The 24,212-nt window shown below is 40.9% G+C and overlaps 1 long non-coding RNA gene and 1 pseudogene across 1 annotated transcript; one reads left to right on the top strand and one right to left on the bottom strand.

The window, feature by feature from the left end:
- Nucleotides 1-3,140: 3,140 nt before the first annotated feature.
- Nucleotides 3,141-16,891, bottom strand: LOC142863527 (uncharacterized). The gene is made up of 3 exons (XR_012914303.1): nucleotides 16,823-16,891; nucleotides 14,211-14,267; nucleotides 3,141-4,513 (listed from the first exon to the last, which is right to left on the bottom strand). It is a non-coding gene; the product is annotated as an uncharacterized LOC142863527 (long non-coding RNA).
- On the top strand, nucleotides 5,603-6,253 carry LOC105862787 (NADH dehydrogenase [ubiquinone] 1 beta subcomplex subunit 9 pseudogene; annotated as a pseudogene).
- Nucleotides 16,892-24,212: the final 7,321 nt, after the last annotated feature.

Below are 24,212 nucleotides of genomic sequence, written 5' to 3'. Positions count from 1 at the left end.
TGTTTAGCTCAATTAAAACTTGTGGTCTAACTCGTTGGCTCCAAGAGTTTCTTTTTCTCAGCTTAGAAGAGCTCAGCACCGACTGTAGGGCTGGAGGTCCTCAGGAGGTCCCCGCCCTAACACAGACGGGAAGAGAAACTGACGAAAGAGAAAACAAGGAGAAGGGAGAAGATAGCCCACAGTTGTTTCACTGAGAAAGTGTACAACACAAGTCTTTAGGGAGACTTATCAAGTAAACAAGAGAAATCTCAAAAATTCCTCTTAGAATCAGTAGGAAGACAGAGGTGGCAGAGAGTAAACAACAGGCCACAGGTGGATGTCATGAACCGCTCCATGCCAGTGAACTGGCGGTGCTGATGGTGTGTAATCAGGGAAAGCAGGCTAAGAACCACGTGGTGCATCCAGTTCTTAATTGTCACTGTCCTTGCCGTTTATAGCTGGCAGGATTGGAGCATTTAGTGCTTGTGAAGATAATAATACAGAATATACTAAAATATATCCCTGATTGTTGTATGCTTTGGGCAGCTGCTGGGCAGAATGAACTCAACACTGACAGAAGTGGGCCATGCTGTCCAATGTGGTCCCACAACTTCTTAGACCCTGACTGGAAGCATCTGGGTCTCTTTGTGCTTTCCATAGTAATGACTGTGCCAGTCTGTGGCAAAATGTACCTATAACTACCCTGATTTATGTAACTACTGAATCTGTCTTATAAGAATGGGCAGTGTCCAGGATGTCTTTGGCTCTGGGCTTCAGCTCATTCATTGGAATGCTGCACTCACTGTGTCGTGTCCTTATCCCCATTATGGAGGGTTAGGTGCATGTCAGCAGTTGAGGGCGTCAGCATGCAGCCACACACCTTGCTTTATCCACTCAGGAACTCCAAAGCTTGGGTCATTCACTTTTGCACTTCAGTTTCTCCAACTGATCATGGAGGATAATAAACTAAACCCCAGCAACGACTCTTGTGAAGGCTGAATGAGTTAATGCATATGAAGTGTGTGAAGGCAAAGGATTTCATTTTACAAAGGTAACCTTGGTGATCGTGCTGTGTAAGTAGAAGTAGCCTCTGAGCAAACACAAATGCCCATCACCCTATGTAGCATCACACAAGACAGCCCCATTCCTCAAGCACACACCCTGGCAACCTACAGAGAGCACAGTCACTTACATGAAATGTAGAAACTTGGCTATAGTTTTTTCCCTAGAGAATTAAAAAAAACAAAACAAAACCCAAAAACCCTACTGTTCTTATTGCCATGAGAAATATGAAATCAGGGTGGTTCTTTACATTGAATCCAGCAAAAATGCAACACCTTTCGTAGCATCTAGATGTTTTTCTTCATCAAGATATTCTGGAATACTTACTGTCATCACAGGCTGCGGAGGGCACCTGTGCCACTGCAATGCAGAAGACAACATTAGCGGATGACGTCGTGTTGTGTGGAAGGTTTGCACATCCACTGTTTCCCTCCATGGGTATTGAAAACTAGAGGAGATGCTGTAGTCAAGTCAAAGGCGTCCACAGCAAGGGCAGGGCCACCACTGGAAAGACATGAGCTTTTCCTGGAGGAAGGGTCTCTCCTGTGCACTTAGGTTGGGAAGTACAAAATACTTCATGCAAGGAGAAGACATTGCTTCCAAGGAAAAAGACGCTTGGATACAGCTTACAATCTAGTGCTGTGTGTCAATTTACTTTGGGATCAGACATCAGTTGCTAATGGTCTCTAGTCCACCACCCCAGAAAAGAGTACTTAATATCTATAATGTGCATTGTCATGTTTTCATATCTGAAATGCATTGATAAAGAGAGAAACTAAGAAAGCAACATTTCTAGTTTGAGTGAAACCAAACAACTTAACCCTCACAGTCCATGGCCTCCTTTCATATGCCCTTGCACTGGACTGCTTCTGCACCAGGTCGTTCTGTGAGGCGAGGAGGACACAGAATACTGTCCACCATCGGTGCTGTTGCTCATGACTTTCTCCTGCGTCATGTAGAAAGTGGGACAGTGTTTTGGGTCAAAAGCACAGTCCGGTTGAGGTGGCTCTGCCCGTGATCCTTGCACTCTGGGGGGCCGAGGCAAGAGGATCACTTGAGCTCATGAGTTCAAGACCAGCATGAGCAGAGGTGAGACCCTGTCTCTATTAAAAATGAAAAACATTAGCTGGTGTGGTGGTGTTTGCCTGTAGTCTCAGCTATTCAGGAGGCTCAGGAAGGAGGATCACTTGAGCCCAGGAGTCTGAGGTTGCTGTGAGCTAGGCTGATGCCATGGCACTGTAGCTTGGGCAACAGAGTGAGACTCTGTTGCAAACAAAAGAAAAGAAAAGCAACACAGATGGAGCTGCTGCTGGACCATCCTCCCTCATGGGAAGACAGGCAGGAAAGAAGAACACAAAAACAACGAGAAAATGAGTCCTTGGCAATTGCTAATGGAAACCGAAGGCAACACAAACTAGTCTCAAATGGTACTAAACTGCATGCTATCAGTTGATGAGAGGGTCCCATCACTCATACTGTTGGCTTTGAAACCCAGCTAAATGGTATCTAAACCTCCCGAAACAGTATTAGCTTGTGTGCTTTGTGTATCTTAAGTATACAGGCCTCCAGCTGAGACTGATGCCAAGTCTTCTTGAAACTTTCCCAACTGTTTTGACCTATGTGGATTCACTCTGTGTCTCTGCAGCTGTTGTGTTTTTTTATCTTTTTTATTTTTGTTTTTATTTTCATTTTTTTGAAACAGAGTCTCACTCTGTTGCCCAGGCTAGAGTACAGTAGTGTCAGCCTAGGTCAACAGCAACCTCAAACTCCTGGACTCAAACAATCCTTCTGCCTCAGCCCTCTGAGTAGCTGCGACTACAGGCATGTGCAACCATGCTGGCTATTTTTTTCTATTTTTCGTAGAGATGGGGTCTCCCTCTTGCACTGGGTGGTCTCAAAGTCTTGAGCTCAAAAGATCTGCCTGCCTTGGCCTGTCAGAGTGCTAGGATTACAGGCCTGAACCACCATGCCAGGCCTATTGATTTTTTTAAAATAGGATTTTGCACTTGAATAAAAGCAACGTTTAACAAATGAATTGGGTTCTTTCTAGGCAAAACAGTCTATGGTATTTACTGACTAATCTGCGTTATCCAATTATGGGAGATATGTCCTGTGTATTAACAGAGTGAGGAGGATATCTTTCCTTGTACAGGCTGGTCAATTTGAGACTATGTCAAGAGAGGAGATAAGGGGTGAAAGCTGGTGCATTTTAACTCTGTAATATAATGAATTGCAAAAAAATGTGATAAAATAATAACAAAGCCATCCTTCCCTTTGTTATTTTTCATTACTTCTAAAGTATGTAGCTTTCAGGATTTGATAATTCCTGGGTCTTAATTTCAGAAGAGTCACTAAGAAGCAAATAAAACAACTAAAATATATAGCAACAACAATAAACCCTGCTGTATGTAGAGATTCTGATTCCTAGTCATCACATTATTTAATATATCCAGTTAATCACAAAATAAAGCAAGGCATGCATAGGAGAAAACAAATTATAGGACAATGCAGGAAGGTTTAGTAAAGCAAATTTTAAAGTGCTGTCCTTCAAAAGGAGTGATTCCAAGTTTGGCCCATGCTTGCCATCTGAGAATGGGTATCTGGAGGGTTTTCACCATTACCAGCATTAACAAGACTGGCATACCCTATGCCTAAATGGTTTGTGCAGACAGCATGGCTCACTCAGAACATCTGTTGTCCGAGGATGAGGGACTTTGGTACATGCTATCAATCTGGAAACAGTGAGTCTGTAATCAGACTCCCTGGTAGACCACACCTCACATGCTCTCACACTCCCTGCTGGAGAACTTAAGAGTCATCTCCTGGGAGAGCAGCCTTGGGGTCTTTCAGTAGGTTTTCCGTAGACCTCACCCCATGCACAGTTTCTCTCTGTTGATTTTACTTCGTATGCTTTTATTGTAGTAAATCATGGACAAATTAAAGACTATTAGGTGAGTCCTGTGAGTCTTCTTTGAGATCACCAAGCCTGGTACCGCTCTCAGGAACAATCAACCCAGGACCATAATCAGGAAGAAGAGCAATGAAAAGAAATTATCCATGGGAAACCAAGACCTTGGACTTTGCAAACAAAGGTTTTAAGTCAGTATCTATCTGTCTATGTATGTATGTATGTATGTATCTATCTATCTATCTATTTTCAAATAATGTAGGAAACCATGTCTAAAATGCACTTTCCTACCTGGCAGCTTGGGGTGGCTGGGGATGCTGGGCTCCAGCCTAGGTGTGACCTGCTTCCTGGCCCAGCAGGTGGGTGGGCACCCTGGCTTTCTACTGCCGGCCCATGAGATGCCTGGATGGCTCCTGGGTGGGTTGATTGGACCTGGTTCAGTCATGCCAATACTGATGCCACACGAGCAGATCCTAGGGCAGTGGAGGCAGATGGGACGTCTTTCCCAGCAGGTCTGGGGGTTTGTAGTCTCTGGGCAGGACTGGATGGTGACAGGCTGATCACCTGAAACAAACCCAGAGAAACAGATTATCAAACACAAGGGAATAGAACTTAGTTCAACTGACCCTAGCTGTCATTAATGAGCAGAGATTGCTGTAGAGAGTGATCATAAGCTGGTGAAAGTGTTAGATAGAAGAACACCAGGGAACATACATTTAAAGTTTGTTATATCAAATTAGAAAACTTGTATATGACATAAAGTTCCAAAAACAAACCCAAAAGATAAATGGTGAATAGGAAAAAAGTCTGCATAGCATATCACAAAGATTTTAATACACTTATGTCTCTAAAAATAGGGAAGAAAAGACTGCCACCGATCCCATGGAAGCATGTTAGAAACACAAACCAACAGTTCAAAGAAAAAAAAGACAAATAACTCTTAATCTCATTCAAAAGAGAAAACTTCTAAATAAAACTATGCTGAGATACCACCTTCAGTGACTAAATGTCAAAATTTTCACATCTAACCGCATGGTTGTGTACACACTTGCTAAGAAAGTATGATTCAACACACATGGAGAGAAATTGGGGAGTATTAAGCAAAACTGCATAGGTGTAAACCCTTTGACCCACAATGAAACATCTCAAAGTCTGTCCCAAATGTAGATGGGCAAAAATTATCACAAAGCTCAGGCACAAGGCCATTTGTTATATCAGGAGCAAAGATAAAGCATATTTGGAATCTCAAATGTCTCAAAATCATAAAAAAATTAGGCAATACTTACTAATGATGAAAACTGTGCAACATTTATAACTGTGAAGATGCAGCCAAGAGCGTGACGTGAGAACAATGTATAGTAATTTACATTAGAAAAGCAGAAAGGCTGGAAATGAATGAATATCCAACTTAAATTAGAAAAAATAACATCAGAATAAATCCAAATAGTGTAATGGAAGGATATGCAGATTAAAAGGTGGCCTTCCCCATCACCTAGATAGCAGAGGAAAATAAATTATCAAACAGAAAGAGGAATAAACTCAAGACATATAATTATCCCTTTGAAGAAAGAACTGACAGCACAGCTGCCCTTTGTTTAGCTCAATTAAAACACCTGTGGGATCCCCTGCGGCCACTGAAGGGCAGCGGCTATCATGGCGTTCTCGGCGCCGGTGGCCTACCTGACCCATCAGCAGGTGTGGAGGTTTTATAAGTGGGCGCTATGCCACCTCGAGTCTTGGTGCATACACAGGGACAAATACTGGTACTTTACTTGTTTGATGAGAGCCAGGTTTGAAGAACATAAGAATGAAAAGGATATGAGGAAGGCAATCCAGCTGCTGAGGGAGGCGGAGGAAGAATTCTGGTTCCGTCAGCACCCGCAGCCATATATCTTCCCTGACTCTCCTGGAGGTACCTCCTATAAGAGATACGAGTGCTACAAGCTTCCAGAGTGGTGCTTAGATCACTGGCATCCTTCTGAGAAGGCAATGTATCCTGATTACTTTGCCAAGAGAGAGCAGTGGAAGAAACTGCGGAGGGAAAGCTGGGCGAGAGAGGTGAAGCAGCTGCAGGAGGAAACCCCACCTGGTGGTCCTCTGCCTGAAGCTTTGCCCCCTGCCCAAAAGGAAGGTGATTTGCCCCAACTGTGGTGGCATATTGTGACCAGACCCAGGGATCGGCCTGTGGAGAGAGAGAGAGAGAGAGAGAGAGAGAGAGAGAGAGACAGACAGACAGACAGAGAGAGAGAGAGAGAGAGAGAGAGAGAGAGAGATAGAGACCTCACTATTCATGCTTGCAAGTGAAATAAGTTACAGAATAGACACACACATGCCCTAATAAAAATAACTGAAATGGTCAAACAAACGAACAAACAAAAAAACCCCTTGTGGCCTAACTCGCTGGCTCCAAGAGTTTCCATTTCTCAGCCTCGAACACCCGGCACCGTCTGTAGGGCTGTGAGTGCCCTGCTGCAGCTCTCTGCCTCAGTTCCTGCCAGAAAGCCAGATTCCAAGGACTCAGTGAGCTGGTGTCACAGAGAAAAGAGCAAAAGCACCCCCTGCCATCCCCCAGCTGCTTCTGTTATCAGTCTTGAAGCCCAGCGGAAAAAAGCCATTTGTCCCTTTAAAACTTCAAGCAGCTTTCCCCCAGCTGCCTGGCACTTTCTCTCCTTCCTCCCTGTGCCCTGGCCCCGCCCTGCCTTTCTCTCTCTCCCCCTTTCTTCCTTTCCTGGACAAATGCCTAAACTTTTACTTCTCTGTATCCTAATCCCGGTGTGAGAATTCTTTCTCCAACCTGCAGTGCGAGGTCCTCAGGAGGTCCCCGCCCTAACACAGACGGGAAGAGAAACTGACGAAAGAGAAAACAAGGAGAAGGGAGAAGATAGCCCACAGTTGTTTCACTGAGAAAGTGTACAACACAAGTCTTTAGGGAGACCTATCAAGTAAAGAAGAGAAATCTCAAAAATTCCTCTTAGAATCAGTAGGAAGACAGAGGTGGCAGAGAGTAAACAACAGGCCACAGGTGGATGTCATGAACCGCTCCATGCCAGTGAACTGGCGGTGCTGATGGTGTGTAATCAGGGAAAGCAGGCTAAGAACCACGTGGTGCATCCAGTTCTTAATTGTCACTGTCCTTGCCGTTTATAGCTGGCAGGATTGGAGCATTTAGTGCTTGTGAAGATAATAATACAGAATATACTAAAATATATCCCTGATTGTTGTATGCTTTGGGCAGCTGCTGGGCAGAATGAACTCAAATCTGACAGAAGTGGGCCATGCTGGCCTATGTGGTCCCACACATTTCTTAGACCCTGACTGGAAGCATCTGGGTCTCTTTGTGCTTTTCATAGTAATGACTGTGCCAGTCTGTGGCAAAATGTACCTATAACTACGCTGATTCATTTAACTACTGAATCTGTCTTATAAGGATGGGCAATGTCTGGGATCTCTTCTGCTCAGGGCTTCAGCTCATACGTGGTAATGCTGAACTCACTCTCTCGTGTCCTATCCCCATTATGGAGGGTTAGGCGCATGTCAGTAGTTGAGGGTGTCAGCACACAGCCACACCTGGATTCACGCACTCAGGAAGAATTGCAGGGCTTGGGTCACTCAGTTTTGCACTTCAGTTTCTTCAACTGATCAGTGGAGATAATAAACCAAACCCCAGATATGGCTCTGGTGAGGTCTGAATGAGGTAATGCATATGAAGTATGTGATGGTAACGGATTTTATTTTACAAAAGTGACCCTGGCGATCATGCTCTGTAAATAGGAAGTAGCTGCTGAGAAGACACAAATGCCCATCACCCTACTTAGCATCACACAAGACACCACCGTTCCTCAAGCACACACCCCCTGCCAACCTACAGAGACCATAGTTGCTTACATGTAACGTAGAAACATGGCTATGGCCTTTTCCCTAGAGAATTACTAAAAAAACACAAAAACAAAAACTTCTACTGTCCTTATTCCCATGTGAAACCTGGCATCAGGGTGGCTCTTGAAATTGAAGCCAGCAAAAATGCCACACCTCTCTTAGCATCTAGATCTTTTCTTCATCAAGTAATTGCGAATACTTACTGTCATCACATGCTACTGAGGCTACCTGTACCACTGCAATACAGAAAACAACATTATGCAGATGACGTCGTGTTGTGTGGATGGTTTGCACGTGGCACTGTTTCCCTCCATGGGTATTGAAAACTAGAGGAGACGCTGTAGTCAAGTCAAAGGTGTCCACAGCAAGGGCAGGGCCACCACAGAGAGACATGAGATTTTCCTAGAGGAAAGGTCTCTCCTGTCCACTTAGGTTGGGAAGTACAAAATACTTCATGCAAGGAGCAGACTCTGACTACCAGGAAGAAGACCCTTGGGATACAGTTTACTACCTAGTTCTGCCGTGTGTCAATGTCCTTTGGCATCAGACATGAGTTGCTAATGATCTCCTGTGCACCATCCCAGAAAAGAGTGGTTAATATCTATAATGTGTATTATCATATTTTCATATTTTAAATCCATAGAAAAAGAGAGAAACCAAGAAAGCAACATTTCTAGTTTAAGCAAAATAAGGCAACCTCACCCTCACAGTCCACGGCCTCCTTTCACGTGCCCTTGCACTGGACTGCTTCTGCACCAGGTCCTTCTGTGAGGCGAGGAGGACACAGAATACTGTCCGCCATCGGGGCTGTTGCTCATGACTTTGTCTGGAGCTCTGTGTCATGTAGACAGTGGGACAGTGTGTGTGGGTGTGTTTGGGTCAAAAGCACTGATGGGCCAGGTGAGGTGGCTCACGCCTGTGATCCTAGCACTCTGGGAGGCCGAGGCAAGAGGTCACTTGAGCTCAGGAGTTCAAGACCAGCATGAGCAGGAGTGAGACCCTGTCTCCATTATAAATGAAAAACATTAGCTGGTGTGGTGGTGTTTGCCTGTAGTCTCAGCTATTCAGGAGGCTCAGGAAGGAGAATCACTTGAGCCCAGGAGTCTGAGGTTGCTGTGAGCTAGGCTAATGCCATGGCACTGTAGCAAGGCAAAAGAGTGAGACTCTGTTGCAAACAAAAGAAAAGAAAAGAAAAGAAAAGCAACACAGATGGAGCTGCTGCTGGACCATCCTCCCTCATGGGAAGACAGGCAAGAAAGAAGAGCAGAAAAGCAATGAGAAACTGAGTCCTTGGCAATTGCTAATGGAAACGGAAGGCAACACAAACTAGAATCAAATGGTACTAAACTGCATGCTATCAGTTGATGAGAGGGTCCCATCACTCATACTGTTGGCTTTGAAACCCAGCTAAATGGTATCTAAACCTCCCGAAACAGTATTAGCTTGTGTGCTTTGTTTATCTTAATTATACAGGCCTCCAGCTGAGACTGATGCCAAGTCTTCTTGAAACTTTCCTGTATTCACCTACGTGGATTCACATGTGTGCCTCTGCAGTTATTGTGTTTTTCAAAATAGGATTTGCCTTTGAATAAAAGCAAACATTAACAAGTGCATTGGATTCTCTCTAGGCAAAACAGTCCATGGTATGACTGACTAATGTATTCTATGCAATTATGGGAGGCGTGTCATGTGCAGTAACAGAGTGGGGAGGATACCTTTGCTGGTACTGGCCAGTCAGTGTGAGATTATTTCAAGAGAGGAGACACTGGGTGAAAGAAAGCTGGTGCATTTTAACTGTGCAATACAATGAATTGTAACAAATGTGATGAAATGATAACCAAGTGTTCCTTCCCTTTGTTATTTGTCATTATTTCTAAAGTATGTAATTATTTCTAAAGCTTTCAGGATTTGATCATTCCTAGGTCTAGATTTCAGAAGAGTCACAAAGAATCAAATAAAAACAACTAAAATATATAGCTACAACAATAAATGCTGGTATATGCAGAGATTCTGATTTCTAGTTATCACATTTAATTTAATATATCCAGTTAATCAGAAAATAATACCAGGCACACGTAGACAAAAACAAAGTATGGGCCCATGCAGGAAGGGTTAATAAAGCAAATTTTAAAGTCCTGTCTTTCAAAAGGAGTGAATCCAAGTTTGGCCCATGCCTGACACCTGAGAATGGGTATCTGGAGGGTTCCCACCACTACCTGCATTAGTAAGAATGGCATAACATGTGCCTAAACGGTTTGTGCACATAGCACGGCTCACGCAGAACATCTGTTGTCCAAGAATGAGGGACTTTGGTACATACGAGGTAGGGGGCACCTACATGACAAATATCTAATCAATCTGGAAACTCTGAGTCTATAATCAGACTCCCTGGTAGATCACACCTCACATGCTCTCACACTCCCTGCTGGAGAACTTAGCAGTCACCTCCTGGGAGAGCAGCCTTGGGGCCTTTCAATAGATTTTCTCTGGACCTCACCCCATGCACAGTTTCTCTCTGTTGATTTTACTTTATATTCTTTTATTGTAATAAATCATGGACAAGTTTAAGACCATTTGGTGAGTGCTGTGAGTCCTCCTAGACATTGCCTAACTTGGGACTGGTCTCAGGAACAATCATCACAGGACCAGAATTAGGAAGAAGAGCAATGTAAAGAAGTTATCCCTGGGAAAGCAAGACCTTGGACTTTGCGAACAAAGGTTTAAATCAGTAATCATGTATATATAAATATATATATATAGTTTAAATAATATGAGAAACTATGTCTAAAAACCCAGAGATAGTAGGAGATTATCTTCTGAAATAGGGAACATCAAATAAGTGGTAAGAATTATAAGAGAGAATCAGTTATAGAGTCTGAATTGTAAGTCCTAGTAATGAGTTGACAGACTCTGCTGGCAGGAAGAACATAGGTGAATGGGAGAGCACCACCAATTAACAGGAACTAACTCACACTCATGGAATACTTCATTTAAAACAGCAGAGCACACGTGCTTCTCAAGGTCATATGGGTCAATCACAGAGAGACCATCCTTAGCCAATAAACAGTACTCCTCAGCTAATATTAAAGGAATAAAAATCATGCAAATGTGTTCAGACCACTGTGGGATTAAACAAAGAATCAACGACACAAATGCAGCCAGAAAATATCCATATATTCCAAAATTAACAATGTACTTTGAATTAACTCATGGGTTACAGAAAAAAATCTCAACGGATATTTGACAATATCTTGGAGTACATTAAATGTAAAGGAGATGATGAAATTTGTGAAATGCAACATAAGCGGTGCTTATAGTGAAATTTATAGCTTTAAATGTAATAATACCAATAATAAGACCTAGAATCAATAATCTAAGGTTTCAGTTAGGAAACTGTAGAAACTATAGCAAAGCAATATAAAGCAAACAAAAGAAATATCATAGGAGGCAATGAAATCAAAACACAGAAATCATCAGAAACTTGATGAAACCAAAAGCTGGCTCTTTATGATCAATAACATTGATAAACCTGTATGCAGGCTAACCACAAAAAGAAAATGAAAATTATTAATATCAGAAATGAAAAAGAGGCCAAATCTACTGACCCTATGGGCATTGAAAGGATAAGAAAGGATTATCATGAATGATTCTATGCCCACATGTTGATAAACCTTGGTGAACCGAATCATTTCTTTGAAAGATATAATCTTCCCGTACTCACACTAGACATATAATCTTAATAAAATTATGTCTACTACGGAAGTTGAGTCAACATTAAGAACATTCCAGAAAAGAAAGCACCAGATCTAGATGGTGTCACTTATGAAGTCTATCAGATCCTTATGGATCGTGACATATTTTTGTCATATGACCTCAAAATTACGCTCTTAGGTATTTAACCAATGGAGATGAAAACTTAGGTCCACACAAAAGAACTTCCAAAGGAATGTTTGTGGCAGCATAATAATCACCCAAACTGGACAAAATATTTGTATGCTGTATACCTGATAAAGGGCTAATAATCAGAATATACAAAAACTCAAGCAAATCGGCAAAAAAAATCAAACATCCCATTAAAAAGTGGGAAAAAGACATGAACAGAAGCTTTTCAAAAGATAGACAATGACCAATAAACATATGAAAAAATGCTCAATGTCTCTAATCGTCAGAGAAATGCAAATCAAAACCACAAGGACACAGCCTGAGCGAGACACCGCCTCTACTAAAAATAGAAAGAAACTAATTGACCATCTAAAAATATATATACAAAAAATGAGCCGGGCATGGTGGCACATGCCTGTAGTCCCAGCTACTCAGGAGGCTGAGGCAGTAGGGATCTCTTGAGCCCAGGAGATTGAGGTTGCTGTGAGCTAGGCTGACGCCACGGCACTCACTTTAGCCTAAGCAACAAAGTGAGACTCTGTCTCAAAAAATAAAAATAAATAAATAATAAAAAACAACACAAGGGCATATCACCTAACTCCAATGAGAATGGCTTTTATCAAAAAGCCCAAAACAGCAGAGGCTGGCATGGATGCAGAAAGGAGCACTTACACACTGTTGGTGGAACTGCAAACTAGTTCAAGCTCTATAGAGAGTAGTATGAAGAGACCTCAAAGAACTGAAAATAGACCTACAATTTGATCCAGCAATCCCACTAATGACTATTTACCCAAAGGAAAGAAAGACATTTTATAAAAAAGACACCTGCACTTGAATGCTTATAGAAGCACAATTCACAGTCACAAAGATGTGGAAACAACCCAAGTGCCCATCAATACATGAGTAGATTTAATACAATGTGGTATATGTATACTATGGAGTATTACTCAGTCATAAAAAATGGTGAACTAATATCTTTTGTAACAACCTGGATGGAACTGAAGACCATCTTCCTAAGTGAAGTATTGCAAGAATGCAAAGACAAACACCACATGTACTTGCTATCAAATCAGAGCTAAATGATCAACACTTATGTATACATATGGTAGTAAAATTCAATACAAATCAAGCAGGTGGCAAGGGAGAGGGGGCATGGGTAAATTCAGACCTGGTGGGTACAGTGCACACTCTCTGGGTGAGGTTACATATTTATAACTTTGACTCAAACTGTACAAAAGTAATTCATGTAACCAAAACATTTGCAGCCCTGTAAAATTCTGAAATTAAAAAAAAAATAATCATCCAAACTGGAAGCACAAAGACATCCCTCAGGATGTCATTGGGAAGATGATCTTTGGCTCATCCATACAATATAATATTATTCTGTAATTTAAGGGACTTAGTTATCAAACCATTATAAAAGACATGAAGGAACTTTAAATATATATTGTTAGTGACACGTGAGTCTGAAAAACTGCCTATTATATGAGTTGAACTATATGACATTCTGGAAAAGGCAAAACTATAGACAGTAAAAATATTAATAGTTGCCAAGGTTTCTGGAGAAAGAGAACAGAGATTTATAAGTGAAGAATAGGGAATTATCGGGGTGTAAAATTATATTGTATGAGAGTACAGTGGTAAACATAACATTGAATATTTCAAAACTTAAAGAAATGTATAACAGAAAGAGTGAACTTTAATGTAAATGATTAAATTTAGATAATAATGTATCAGTATTAGTTAATTAATTTTAGCAAATGTACCCCAGTAATGTAAGATGTTAATAATTGTTGGAATTATGAGGTGGGGGAGAGAAGACAGAATGATAAGGAAACTGTTGATAATATGCTCCATTTTTATATTAAGCCCAAACTCTTCTAGATAAGAATATATATCAATTAAAAATAATAATCTAGCACCATTTTTAAGGGATTTTTTTTTTCTTTGAGACAGCATCTTATTCTGTCACCCGGGCTAGAGTGCTAGAGTGCAGTGGCATCAGCCTAGCTCACAGCAACCTCAAACTCCTGGGCTCAAGCGATCCTCCTGCCTCAGCCTCCTGAGTAGCTGGAACTACAGGAACACACCACCACACCTGGCTAATTTTTCTATCTTTTTGTAGTGACAAGGTCTTACTCTTGCTCAGGCTTGTCCCCAACTCCTAGCCTCAAGCAATCCTCCTGCCTTGGCCTTTCAGAGTGCTAGGATTACAGGCATGAGCCATCATGCCTGGCCCAGGAGATCTTTTTATGCTAATGTTCAATAATCAGGTAATGTCTAGACATTAGCTTAAAATATTATCTACCATGAAAAGTGAACAAATCTTGACTTTTAAAATGCATATCTAATTCTGTGGCTGCAGCAGGACTTATTGACTAAGTAAATTAAAATTTTGATATATTAAAAAATATGGTTTAACCTCTTCCTAGGTTTCTGTTACACATGGGACACCAAGCCATACACAACTTTTATACTTGAATAACCTTAATCATCCCATTACCATCATTGATGTCCAGGCAGGGCTTCACTTTGATACGCCTTGGGCGCAGTGGGGTCACTATAAGAGAAGAACATGGTTAATGCATTCACAATGGATGGAGCCATAGGCAAGTTGCTGACAGAGGACCAAAGAGAAATTAGTGAGAAGTCATCTAAGCATAAAGTTTTGATCCCATCGTTTACTGGCTTTTGAGCAGAGCCATCTGAATCAGAGTTGGGTTTCAGGGAGATCAAGGAGTTCAGGGAGCACTTATCACACCTGTCGGGAGGACTGTGGGGGCCCTGCCTCCATGTAGATGAGTTGGTACAGAAGGGCGGCAGAGCAAGGAGACTGGGAGCAGGGGTGCTGGGGCAGAGTGAGGGTTGGGTCCAAACCCCACTTTGAACCACGTGGACCTGAGAACCTCATGTGATCCCTCTGCCCTCAGTTCTCTGCATTGTCATATTCAAATTGTAATAGGGATTACTTATTAATACTGCATTATGAGGTTAAAACTGAGTAGAGGTAAATCATGAGAAAGAGGATGGGTACTTCAGTAGTTCTCTGTGTTTACTAAGTGGCAGGAAGAACAAGCGTGATCCTCAGTAGCGGCTGAACACGGAGCGGGTGCTCGGATGGCTCCAGAGTACTGGAGGAGGGAGGTCTATTTTTCACCCTTTAAGGCGAATGATGCTTTACAGGCATTAGAGAACATCTGGTATTTGGGACAGGTGCTGAGCAGTGTCGCAGTACTGGAAGAATTTGTCCCAAGTAGTATCTCCCAGCTCTCAGAATCTGTCATCTGTCCAAACGCATATGGGATTTCTATGAGCTTTTCACATAATGACTGCGGCAAATTCTGTTCTGTTCATGCACTAACGCCTGCCCTGGGGCATGTGACCACTGCCACTAACTTATGCTATGGAGCGTGTGTAGGAACTCTATAGACTCAGGGAATCCCAGACATGTATTCAGATGTTGGAATCCCTTTGTACAGTGTCTCATAATGCCACAGCTGACTGATGAGCGCAGGTGTGAAGCTCAGAGCCTCAGCACTGGGGCTACAGGCTTGGGTTTCCACATTGGCTCTTCTACCTAGGAGCCCATGAGCTTGGGCACATCCATCTGTGTCTGTTTTTCTTGACCCAAAGGGGATGGGTCGTAAATAAATAAGCCATGCCCTATGTCTGTGGTGACTGTGGAATAATTCCATGCATGTAAAGTGTGCAGTAAAAATGCCCGTGACGCTTAATTATCAGTGGAATGTCCTGCTTTATATTTCAAAGCTTAACAAGGCTCAGAGGCTCATTCAAGCCCAAGATTCTGAATTCCCAAGCCATTGTTCTTCCTATGACAGACACCTGCTCGGCCTAAAAACACCTACTTCATTCCAATCCAGACCCACTTTTCAAGAATCAGGTAAGGTTTCTAACATTGCTGTCTGTGTCTGCCTGAGTGCACACGCAGTGAGCACTCCACAGAAAAGGACACCATTGTCTTCCAGAATGGTCCAGTTGTCTGACTCATGGTCGACTGATGAGATGAGCAATGAGATGAACGCCCGTGGGCTGGGTGGAACAGCGTATCTATTAACAAGTTTGATATGCTCAAATCATGAAAAAATTCATGTCTTATTTATTGTCAACAAATATAAATGCCTCTACCCTTAGAAGGCTTCCAAGTCGTGAAACCAACCATAGCTTAGCTCTTAGAAAGAGCTCTGGATGGTGGGTCAGAAGAACTAGGTCACATAATACATCAAAATAGCATTAACAGAGAAATAGTTTCTCAAAGGTACAGTGTTATATTTAAATTTACACAAGTATCTCTTAGTATAACTTGTATTTATCTCCATAAGTATGTGTATGATCTACTGGTTTTTGAGTGTAAATAAATCTGCATAGTGTTGGTTAACAGTCTCTACTAATTCATTATATCGACCTTTGCCTATTGAAACAGTGGCTAATCACTAGGTAACCAAGGAGAAAATGACTCTACTTGACCATATTTACCCCTGGAGAGGTACGAAGGTTGGGTGATCAGCTATAATAGATATCTCTATGATTCTGTATGATGTCAAATATAAATGCATAAATATAAATGTGTCTTTTTTCCATACACTGATGGATGGACATGTTTTTATTATGTTTATATATTAATATATGAATAGAAACGACATACCCAAGATTTATTGAACTAAATACAGATTCCATGAAAAGGAAGAGGGAAACATGTTAAAAATATCCATTTTTGTGTGAAAAACTTCAAAAATCATCTGTACCATTCTGGATTTCCTCCAAATTTTGGAAATAATAATTTTAATAGGTTCTTAATTAGGTAAAAACAGCATTAAAATAGATTCTGCCATATTTTCCCCAATGGTTACCTAATTGGGGGAAGTTTGATGGGTGTATGATGTACTAGAAAATAACACATTTTTAAATGGTGGAGAAGTTTAAAGGCTTGCAGAAGAATTAAATATATAAATGGAGGAATAAAACAAACCACAAAATACATTTGTAACTGCCCATGGAAAAATGCAGACGATAGTGTTTTTTATATAAAATATTTTGACAAATACTAACTAGTCCCTTTGAAGGAGAACAGCGTTCAACTATTCAATAGGAACATACCTTTAGCACGAGAAGAACACAGGTTGCCCATGTTTCAGGACAGTGGTAGCTAGAGCTGGTGGCCATATATATATATATATATATATATATATATTCACGTAACCATGGCGACAGGGCATCATACACCTTTCAGAGTGACTGCACAATCCACACTGTGAGGTCCGACTGCTGCGGTGTAGACCAGTGTGCCTTTACACACACAAAATGTCATTGAAGATTAAGTGTTTTAGTTTAGAAACTGAATCCCAAACCCACAATCATTATTCTCTGTTTCTTGTAGCAAGTTATAGGAGGGGGGTGCACCCCCAAATGTAGTCAATAGCGAGGATTTCAAATTGAAGAGGAACAAATCTGACATGTTAGGAACACACAGAGGTCCCATTCTTGGTTAGAAATACCATCCTTAGACATTCCTACCACTCCTGAGTCATCAAATGTTTCTAGAACCAGTAAGTAGACTTTGTTCAGGATTAGACAAAAGACAGCATTAACAGATATTAGGCATAAAACATCATATTTCTCTTGGCATATGATTATCAAACTGTATTTTCTTCATATGTATATATTGCTGTGTACTGAGTTATCTCTCAATCTCTGTGAATTCACACAGGAATTTCTCTATCAATGTTGTAACCAGCTCCATAAGCAAGAAAATGTTTTCTCGATAGTGTTTCTAGTTCCTTCATATTTCAAATGAGTTCACAGTGTGGCTGGGGCGGGCTGCTCTAAGTGACCTTGACAGTGACTTTTATCTCAGCCCTGGTGGCTTAGCAGCCGCAGTCTCACAGTAGGCAGAAAACAGGTGGAGAGCTCTCAGTGTGATCTGCTGACCAGAACTTTGTACCTTTCCGTTGCACTGATACATTCTGAGGTTTTTCCCCCAGAAATGGCAGCACCTCCATGCAGCCGCAAGGAACTACAAAGTCTCACGTCACCTGTTTGTCTGGAGAAGACGAGTGACAGTCCACCATGGATCGTGCCCAAATACCCACTGAGCCTGTGCACAAGGCCGAAAGAATGACCGTATTAACCCCTCGCTCATTATAATACTAAAGTCCCCACCCTGGGAATGACTTACCCACCATTTTTGATCATGGAATACACGTGTATCAGCATGATTTCTCACGGCGCTTGCGTGCCCTGCACGGTACCCAAACACGCAGTGAGGCTCACTCCCCTCATACATTATTCATTTCACCTCCAGAAAACCCGGCCCTGTTGGTCGGGGAGGTGGATTCATGGTCCGTGCCTCCCACTCCCAGTAGATGCATCCCCACTAATAAATCCTTTCTTCCTGGACAGTCCTTGTTGTCTTTGTTATTGGCTTTCTGCCCAATGAGCAACACTGAACCCCCTCTTGTGGGTTCGTCAGCAATTTGGGGTCTTGTCCAGGATCTGTTGCTCATGGCTTGGGGGCCATGGAACAGGGAGCGACTTTATTATTTTTTTCTCGTATTTTTTATTTCTGCTTTTTTTGTTTTTCACCGCTAGAGGATATGGGACAGGGAGAGACTTTGAAGCCTCCCTGGTCACAGGCTGGCTGAGTGTCTGCGGAGACTGGTTTTAGTTTCTCCCGCTGGCTTTGCTCTCAACAGCTCCAGGCCACCCGACTGTCAGGGAAGAATGGACCTCTGACCCTTGGATTTTGGCATTTGTGTCTGAACAGGTGAGTGCTGTTTGAAGGTAGTGCACAGCGGAACAACCTCTCTCTCTACGTGGAGCGAGCCTCTGAAATTCCTGTCTGAGTTGAGAGCCTCAGCCCTTTGGGAGTGCAGGACCTCTGACAGTTTGTATTTGGCACTCCTTGGGCTTATTTGTTGGAACTGCAGTTTGTGTGTGTGTGTGTGTGTCTATGTGCGACTATGGGAAGTAAGAATTCAATTCCTGAATGTAGCCGTTGGGTTGTATCATTCAAAACCGGTCTGAGTATAGTTATGAGGCTACGAAGAAGAAAAGGATGGCAGATTTGTGTAATAATGCCTGGCCCCAGTACTCTCTTGGGTCTGGGGAGATATGGCCCCCTAATGGCTCACTGAGCTATAAACCTATTCTCCAGTTAGATTTGTTTTGTCGCCGTGTTGGGAAATGGGATAAAATCCCTTATGCAAAGTGTTTTATGTTTCTATATCAAAACAAGTCAAATCAAATAAATGTAAGATTCTAATACAGAAGACAGCAGCCTTCATGAAGGTCAGAGAATGACAAAGCACATCTAAGGACAACGTATTGCCACGAGAAGGAAACGCCCATGTTGAAGAAGACCTTTGGGCAGCTGTGGCAGCAGCTCCAGCTGTGGCTGCGTCAGCTCAGGCTCAGGCTGTGGCTGAGGTGCTGGTGGCAGCTCTGGCTGTGGTGGTGGCTCTTGCTGTGGTGTGGCCTGCGCAGAGTCAGCTTCTCTTTATGACTTTTTTTCTTCCAGAGTCTGGATCACACTTATTTTCCCATTTCTCTGTACAACTGGTAATTCTTGGTAGAAAATTCACCATCATAGATAATACAATGTACCACCTTAGAATCTGTTTTGTTCTTTTGGGGATTGCTCTTTCTTGTTTTAGTAGACAAGTACTTTGCCTGAACTCAAACTGCAAAATCTTTCATGCCATTCCCCACTCCCATCCTGCCATGTGCAGCAGCTGATGTTTCTGTTTCTTTCAGCTTCCAGCTGCTGCTAATTTAGCCTGGCTCTCTGGAGGTTTCCTCCGCACCTGTGTAGCTCAGCAGTCAGGTAAGCATCTGGGCAGAAAATATACTCAGATTTGGGAGTCACCTTCTCTTTGGTTTCCTTGTTTTCAGAGCTCTCATCTAAATTTCCAGTTGCTCTGCTGGTACTCACGTCGTCCTCTGACGTCTCAAACCGAAGACTTCGCTATCCAGTGCCTACACCCTGTGGCTTGGGGAATACGGTCAGTTGAAGGCACCATAAACTCACAAACTCACCGGGTCCAGTCTTGTCTTCCCAATATAGATTTTCTTCTAGTTTCTCTCTTTTTTCTGACTAGGTTCACTGCAGTCTCACGTATACATGTTTACTTACTTTAGTGGTCAGCCAGGGATTTGGGATTTTTATATCTTACTTAAAAATCCTTCTCTATCTCAAGGACATAAATATATTCTAAACTTTCTTACAAATGTTTATACTTTTTGCCTTTCCTATTTCAGTCTTTAATCAATCTGAAATTATTTCTGTATAGAGTAGGGATCCAGTTTTATTTTAATTAATTATTGTTAGACAGAGTCTGGCTTGGTCACTAGGGCTAGAGTGTAGTGGCATCATCATAGCTTACAGCAACCTCAAACTCCTGGGTTCAAGTGATCCTCCTGCCTCAGCCTCCTGAGTAGCTGAGACTACAGGTGCTCACCAGCATACCCAGCTAATTTTTCTGTTTTTGTAGAGATGGGGTCTTCCTCTTGCTCAGGCTGGTCTTGAACTCCTGGCCTCAAGAAATCCTCCTACTTCAGCCTCCCAGAGTGCTAGGATTAAAGGTATAAGCTACTGCACCTGGTTCTAATTTTATTTTTTATATGATAATCAATTGGCACTGGTTTCTTCAGTGATCTGCAATGCCACCAATGTCGTAAGTCAAGTTTCCGTGTGTGTGTATGTGTTTCTGGGCTTTCCCCCCTTTTCCCTTGTCAGTGTTTATCCCTGTTTCAATATCATAGTGCATTAGTTATTACAACTTTATAAGAAAATCTTGCTATTTGTTAGGGAAAGGTCCTTTTCTATGATAGGATTATCTTTTCTATTCTTATACTTTTACTCTTCTATGTATATTTTAGAATCAGCTTGTCAAGTTCCTTACAAAACCTTGTTTGGATTTTGTTTGGAATTACATTCTGTACACGGACCAATTTGGGGAGAACGAACATTTCTAAGATATTGAGTCTTCCAGTAATTAACATAGTTGCTCTCTTCACTTATGTAGGTCTTACTTTTTAATTAAATTTTAAAAAGTTTTCCATAAAAGCCTTAAGAGGTGAACCACTGAGTAAGGGCCAGAATAAAAAAGCAGAGAGTTACAGGTGTCTGCTTACCCAAGGCAGAATGATGTACTGCTGGCATCTCAGGATTTAGGGCAGTCAGTACAAGGATCAAAAGACCGAGAAGTTTAACTTATCCTCCAGGATGTTTTCACTGTACATGTAATACTTACGATAAAAAATGTTTCAGAGAGTAGAATACCTGGTACCAGACACTCACCTCAGCCTTAATGTAAACAGGAACAAATATCCAACCAAGAGAACAGAGCAGAAATACAGCCTGAAACCATGAGGGAGAAGAACAATTAAATTAGGATGCTATGTAGGCCAGGCTCTTAAATGAGATGCAAGCTCAGTTACTATTTGTTTTGAACCTAACAAGTGTATCACTACTGGGACCTTACAAATAAAGGCCCATGCATATACTTTCCAGTACATGATCTTTGCCATCTTAAATTTGGGGGGTGCATTCTTAATTTGGGGGGATTAATTGAGCCCATTTTAAGGTATTCTTTTTGTTGTTTGCCTACTTTCAGAGAGGAATGAAGGTGGCTTATAATTAAAAGATAGTTTAAGAAGAAGAAGAGTCAGAAACCATTTGGGGAAAAGGGAAAGAAAAGCCACTTTATGGCTAGTGATCTGCCATATGTTAGAAGAAGGTATACTAAAAAGGAAAGAAGGTATACTAAAGGTATACCTTATGTTAGAAGAAGGTATACTAAAAAGGAAAGAAGGTATACTAAAATTTCATATAATTGGAATTAAGTAATAACATTGGCTTTGGCTTTTTTTTACAAAGAAAAGATAAGGTGAGTTGAATATCTGAATTAAAAGATGCTTCTGGAAAATTCTGAGAGGTAAATGGTGGTGAAGAGCAGAGCTTCTGAATTAGGTTTTGACTCGGCAGGAGTTATTTTTTGTTGTCTGTTTTTTAAAAACATATTCAGGGAACTTCAGTTTGATTGAGATATGGGAAATTTACATTTATATCTACTGTGTAACCTTGTAAAATTGCATTGACCTGTTGACTGAATACCGTAAATAGTCCAGTAGAGGGCAGCCCCGCTGGCAGAAAGGTTTCAGAGTTTGGTTTTACATTATTTGCCAGGTGATAATAGGGGAAAAGGCTTTTCTTGCTGATTTCTAGCTAATATCTAGTCAGGAGAGCAAGCATGTTGGACAAATTGAAAGACTGTTTTAGAGAGTATGCATAGTTTAAGTATTTTATTGGGAAACAGTTTTATAAATCCTGGACAAATGAATCATACAGCTCTTTTCAGTTGTATCATTTAATGATTCTTGAGTCCCAATCATATAACTATGGTATTACTCTGTCTTACTACTTATATTACCATATAAGTATGGTATTACTTATTTATATACTGTTAAAAGCACTCTTTGAGTAAACCTGGCAACATCTTTGTTTCATAATACATTTTCCAACTTGAAAGCACTCGGTAATTAAAAACAGCCTTAGATTATATGCATATTTCATGCCATGACCAAAAGAATACCATTTTTAGTGATGCTATTAGACTGGTAAGTGCTTAAGGTGAAATTTAACTTTTTTTCCCCTTCATTCTCTATTTGTAATGCCACATTCTTTAAAAAGTATTCCAATAAATTGAATGGAATGTCCAAACAGGATCTAAGATATGTCCTAGAATTCCAAGTGTTTATTTTCAAAGGTAATGTTGGGAATGATATGATTGTATTGAAGGACTTCAACTAATGTCCCTTAAATCCCAGAATGCACTTTATGGCTAGTGATCTGCCATATGTTAGCATTAGGGGATACTAAGTAACCATTAACTTTGCAGTGATAAAATCACTGTTCAGTTCTCATTTTCTGCCCAAATGTGAATTTTTGAGTTCCCTTATACAAATGTTTCTGTGTAATAAATTAATACAGCTAATAGCAGTAGAATAATACAAGTTGTGTAAAATTATACAATTAGGGAAGAAATTTGTATATATATTGAAAGCTGGAAAGTATACTATTTTCAAGTCAAATAAGTCAAATATGAAAAAGATCTGTTCTTTAGTTTTTCTACTTACAGTTTACTGAAGGAAACATTTATATGCATATATATTTAACAAATAGCAAAAATATGTTGAATTTATGTATTATGTTTGCTACTGAGATTTCAGGTGGTAGAATATTAACTACCTCAATAATCAGAAATACTTGAGTTTGAATTTGTAGCATCAATTTAATTATTTTTATCTAAATAGCTTATTTATTAACTCTAAGGTTAGCTAAATACGTATACCTTATTTTCTTCCGTAATAACCTTGAAGAAGATATAAGACTTGACACTTTTTCAAACTATATTTATGTTATTATCTCTTAATCTTTACCCAAAGAATTAATCATTCTGTGCTAAATTTGTAACATTTGCTTGTAAGCCTGGATCCCATAAGTTATTGAGTGACTAGAACTTAAAAGACAATTGATTCACAAATAATTTTGCAGGCATCTAGTTTAAATTGTCTTAAGTCTAAACTTGGATGGGTGAAACTTAAACTTAAAAAAAAAATGTTCACTGGTCTCAAAGTTATAAAGGCTAAAAAAACAGAGAAAAAACTGAAAAAAAAAAGAATGTTCACTGTATTTATCATGATAGTGAAAAATTATATACATACAGTCTAGACTGCCCTATAATATGGTACATAGTGGAATGTCCATATCCTATGATACTATGCAATTGCATATAAGTATATCTATATTTGTCTATGTTTATATAGACCTTTCTGGGTCTATATAATAAGTGATATATCTTATCACATTATTAAATGAAAAGATAGGTTAAAAAGTTATCATTCATTAATTCAATGACCATTAATTAATGCCTATTGCCAACTATGGGCCAGGTACCGTTATTGGTATTAGGAATACATTAGTGAGTAAAATAGAAAAAATCCTATCCCTGCACCCATGAAGCTAACATTCGCTTGGAAAGAAGAGAAACAATAAACACAATAGGCCAGGCATAGTGGCTTGCAACTGTAATTCCAGTACTTTGGGAGGCTGAGATGGGAGGATCACTTGAGGCCAGGAGTTTGAGAGCAGCCTGGAGGACACAGCGAGATCCCCATCTATACAAATAAATAAATAATAGCTGGGAGCGGTGGTGTGCATCTTATAGTCCTAGCTACTTGGGAGGCTGAGGTAGGAGGATCACTTGAGCCCAAGAGTTCAAGTTTGCAGTGAGCGATGATCATGCCACCGCATTCCAGCCTGGGCGACAGAGTGGGACCCTGTCTCTAAAATAAAACACCAAAAAAAACACACAATATATTATTTTATAGCATAATAGTGATAAATACTATAAAGAAAAGAAAAGTGGGAACGTGGACAGCAATGCTTAGCAGCAGAGTGGTCAGGGGAGACTGTCCTGAGACATGA

The sequence above is a fragment of the Microcebus murinus genome, chromosome 22 (assembly GCF_040939455.1).
Source record: "Microcebus murinus isolate Inina chromosome 22, M.murinus_Inina_mat1.0, whole genome shotgun sequence".
Taxonomy (NCBI): domain Eukaryota; kingdom Metazoa; phylum Chordata; class Mammalia; order Primates; family Cheirogaleidae; genus Microcebus; species Microcebus murinus.
Note: the sequence above shows the minus strand (reverse complement) of the source record. Positions and strands in the feature narration are given on the sequence as shown.